General features: G+C 45.7%; 1 long non-coding RNA gene across 1 annotated transcript in view; it reads right to left on the bottom strand.

Annotated features, from left to right (window-relative positions):
• Positions 1-885: 885 nt before the first annotated feature.
• Positions 886-4,733, bottom strand: part of LOC105504838 — an 11,989-nt gene continuing 8,141 nt past the window's right edge. Inside the window, exons 3-4 of the long non-coding RNA XR_001000660.1 lie at positions 2,001-2,168; positions 886-1,781 (exon numbers count right to left, since the gene is read on the bottom strand). This is a non-coding gene — a long non-coding RNA (uncharacterized LOC105504838). The remainder of the gene's footprint in view (positions 1,782-2,000; positions 2,169-4,733) is intronic.

Here is a 4,733-nt window from a genome sequence, read left to right on the forward strand (position 1 = left end):
AAGGTCAGGAGATCGAGACCACGGTGAAACCCCGTCTCTACTAAATATACAAAAAATTCGCTAGGCGCTGTGGCGAGCGCCTGTAGTCCCAGCTACTAGGGGGGCTGAGGCAGGAGAATGGCGTGAACCCGGGAGGGGGAGCTTGCAGTGAGCTGAGATCCGGCCACTACACTCCAGCCCGGGCGACAGAGCAAGACTCTGTCTCAAAAAAAAAAAAAAAAAAAAGATATGCAACTTCCCCAATTACTACTGCAAATAACATCACCACTGTAGAACCTCAGATTGGCCTTTTGAGATATCTTTTTGGGTTTTTTCATGTCTGACACCCATGGCTCCACCTGGACCTGATGGTTCCATGTGGACTAACCAACCCAGCTCCCGTGGCACCACCCAGCAGCAATTCAGCCCACACAAGGAGAGCTTTGACCCCCTATGATTTCATCTCCAGCCCAACGAATCAGCAGCAAGCACCTGTTACCTGGCCACCCCCACCCCTTCCCCCAAACTGACTTTGAAAAACCTCTAATATAAGAGCTTTGGACGAGCTGATTTGAGTACAAACTCCATTTCCCATGTGGCGTGGCCAGCCTCATGTCTGTTAACCTCTTTCTCTACTACAACGCCGTGGTCTTTTTTTACGCAGTCAGCAGGAAGAACACCTTGGGCAGTGGTTACATTTAGCCGAGGAGGCTAGATGGTAACGTTTTTTATTTTTAGCCATTATCTCTTAAGCTTCTCCTTTTGGCAGAACCTTCTACAAAGCTTGGTGAGAGTCACGAAGTAAACTTTGATTTGCTTAAAAGCCACATTTATTCTTTGTCTCAGGTGAGCAGCAACTATTTGGGCTGGTGGCGCAGAGGTAAAAGAACTTACCAAGACAGTTGTGGGTAAAGAAAGGCAGATTTATTAAAGACAGTATTAAAGTATGTTATCAGGGAGTGACAGGCAGAATCAGCAGAAGAGGAGCTGACTGCAAGGAAACAAAGGTTTGCTGGAGATTTTATAGGATGGTTCCTGGGCTGATTGATAACGCCAAGGCAGCAGGGAGCTAACCTGCATTCTTCTGTCACCCAAGGTTTTTGATGATAAATGTTTGCGTGCGTTTGATGATAAGCAGGAAGTTTGTGAGTTATGTTCATGATTTGCTCAGGAGGGCTATATGTCCTGGGCCATAAAGAAAAGCAAGCCTATAGCATATCTGCTTCCTTTTTTTGTTTATATATCCTGGACCATGAAGAAAATGCAGATCTATAGCTTATTTGCTTTATCTATTTGCTTTCTGCTGGTCCCACCAGCCTGACTCCTTTTCCCTAAGTAGGAATCCACATTCTTCCTAATGGGTAATCAGCAGACGTATGTCTACCTAGCACACCTAAGTTTAACATAATTATCTAAATGCAAAATCTTGAGGAATAAAGACAAAAAAACCCTCTACCAGGCACAGTGGCTCATGCCTGTAATCCCAAGTGACATAGGAGTTTAAAAGAAATTATTTAGGCAGATAGGGTAAGGAAATCCTCGGTATGGTTTTCCTTTTAATGAAAAGCAGCCCCCGAGTCATTTCTTTTCTAACAAAGAGCAGCCTGAAAAATCAAGCCTCAGACATAGATAAGCAAGCTGGAAGCTTGCACAGGTGAATGCCAGCAGCTGTGCCAATAGGAAAAAGGTAACTGGGAGCCAGGCATGTCCAACATGGCAGCTCCATCTTCCCTTTTGTCAACCAAAAGGGAAGTGTACAGTAAGGAACAGACAGCATGGCCTTGGCCAGGTAGGGACTCCATCTGCATAATAAAAGATTAGGGTGGGACAGCCAGCTTCTGATTGGCACACCTGGTCCAACCAATCTTTGGGGCCTATGTAAATGAGACACCACCTCCTGAAGCCAGTCTACAAAACCCCGTGCCCTGTGGAAGACCTACCTGGGAGCCCTTCTCCCTCTGCAGGAGCTAGAGCTATTCTCTTTTCTCTTTCGCCTATTAAACCTCTGCTCTTAAACTCACTTCTTGTGTGTCCGCGTCCTCGATTCCCTCGGCGTGAGACAACGAACCTCAGGTATTTACCCTAGACAATGGTGCAGCTTCATCAGCATTTTGGGAGGCTGAGGCAAGATGATCACTCGAGCTCAGGAATTCAAGACCAGCCTGGGCAATACAGTGAGACCCCCATCTCTAAAAAATAAAAAAAGAAAAGAAAAATTAGCTGGTGTAGTGGCACGCACCTGTGTTCTCAGCTACTTGGGAGGCTGAGGTAGGAGGATTGCTTAAGCTCAGGAGGTTGAGGCTGCAGTAAGCCGTATTTGTGCCACAGTGGCAAGCCAGATCTCACACAAGCTGAACAGGCAGGCCTCCCTAACAACTGTTCCAGCATTGACTAAATGGTTAGGTTAAATATTAAAGGCTGAGAGAGCCAGTGCCCTAACACAAAGGCTGCTGATTTGAAGCATGACAAGATAATGAAGGAATGGTCACACTCCTCATCCCAGGATCCATTTAGGATTAAACAAGTTTTATTGAGGGTCTAAAGGCACTCCCCAGACCTCCATAACTTAGTAGGAGACAAGGTAAGGGTAATCACCTTTGGCACTTGGACCCAACTAGAGTAAGTAAAATTACTGAGGCTCTGGAGAAAGGTTCCCAAGACTCAGACCTTAGTTATAGATTAGAAGAAATTAATCACTTATATCTTTAGATGAATGCACACTTACATGTAGACATATAGCTTAGAAGGTGGATAAGCATTGAAAAACTTTGTAATTTTGAGTTGTCTGGCAATATTTTTCTGGCCCTCTCCCTGTACCTGGTTGCAGAAATAAAACTCTTCTTTTACATCAACATCTTGTTATTGGGCTGCGAGAATAAGCAGCCTGGCCCTTGGTTCAGTCCAGGAACACCACTGCACACCAGCTTGGGTGACAGAGTGAGACCTTGTCTCTTAAAAAAGTCCTCAGAGGCCGGGCACGGTGGCTCATGCCTATAATCCCAGCACTTTGGAAGGCCGAGGCGGGCGGATCACGAGGTCAGGAGATTGAGACCATCCTGGGCAAGATGGTGAAACCCCGTCCTACTAAAAAATACAAAAAATTAGCCGGGTGTGGTGGTGGGCGCCTGTAGTCCTAGCTACTCGGGAGGCTGAGGCAGGAGAATGGCATGAACCTGGGAAGCAGAGCTTGCAGTGAGCCAAGATCACGCCACTGCACTCCAGTCTGGGCAACAGAGCAATACTCTGTCTCAAAACAAACAAACAAAAAAAAAACATACATGTTCTGTGCTTAAGTTGCCTTCCCATTTATAATTTAGAACAAAAACAGCAATTACACAATGGCATTACCAAGCAAGGATTTCCCCCCCTTTCACACACGAAGGCTCTTCATTGGAGTAATTATTCAAGACATCATGGTAATAAGGAATTAAGCCAAACTGGAAACCAGGTCTAACTTTTAATTCTTTCCACCCGATCATGATGTTGAAAGGAATTATGTCCCCACCCTTTCTGCAAGGATGAGAGATAAAGTTACAAAGTAAAATTTCTCAGAGAAAGCATCTCTATACACAGAGTGAGCATCAGAGGGTCCATGTGGTGTGGTGGACACTCGATCAAAGAGTCAAGATGGCCTACTTCAGGTCTTGGCTTATGACAACCCACAACTGAAAACTAATCTCTTGACTTTTCTGGGCAATCTCCTCAGAGAGAAAGAAGGAGAGAGGGAAAGAGGGGCAGGCTATGCATGAACAGTCATCCAAACCCCTATCATTAATTCTTATCTACCAGACCTCACTGTCTTGAAGAATAAAGCCATTACCTAAGAAGCAGCATAACTTAGTGGTAAGAACCGCTAGGCTTAAGGATCAGAACACCTGGTCTCAAACAGCCAAACCACTACATGCTACCTCTACAACCTCTGGCAAGTTAGGTAACCACTGCAAACCTGTTTCCCTATCAGTGAAACGGTAACTACTCCCTATCAATTGTTGGGAGGATTCTGAAATGATCTACATAAAGCATTGAGCACAGTGCTTGGTACATCCTTTCTTAAATAAATTTTCATCTTTCTGTCATTTATTTTCATAAATAGCACATGGTAGGTCTCCCATTCCTTTTTCCTGTTAAATTCCTCACATGCCCCCAGAGACTGAGAGGGATGGAAAAACTACTGTGCCAGACGACAAGCAGCCAGCGTTTTCAGGCTTAAGTCTGAGGCTCCTGTTTGTCTCTCCCTTTCCAGCTCTCTTCCCCTCTCCCTTTTTCCATCTTCTCCCCTTCATCTCCATCTCTCTGTCTCTCCACCACAACAGCAGTCTCCCAAACCCCAGAGAACACCAGCATCTCCAAGCACCCACACAGCTTCCTGCCCACAAAAATCACAGACAACAAACCACACAGTGTCTCACTCTGGCACCTCCCCTGGCAACCTATGGACATGCCCCCACATTGTAGCCCACCCTGCCCTCACAATGGGTCATATAAGGCCATTCTGAGTCACACTGTCACACTCACTGTCGGGATGACACACAGTGCTAAGTCACACAATCTCTGTCAGTCTCATATAATCACACACACTGTCATGCACAATCTGTCACATACAATCTTAGTCTAACACCACAAACTCTGTTCACATAGTTTCACATACAGTGACACACACACTGTCACACGAATTCTCAGCCGCAGTTTCACGTGGTCCCACATCAACAGCCACATATGGTACACAAGCACATAGCCCCACACACAGTGACATG

Source organism: Colobus angolensis, unplaced genomic scaffold (genome assembly GCF_000951035.1).
Source record: "Colobus angolensis palliatus isolate OR3802 unplaced genomic scaffold, Cang.pa_1.0 Scaffold96, whole genome shotgun sequence".
Taxonomy (NCBI): Eukaryota; Metazoa; Chordata; class Mammalia; order Primates; family Cercopithecidae; genus Colobus; species Colobus angolensis.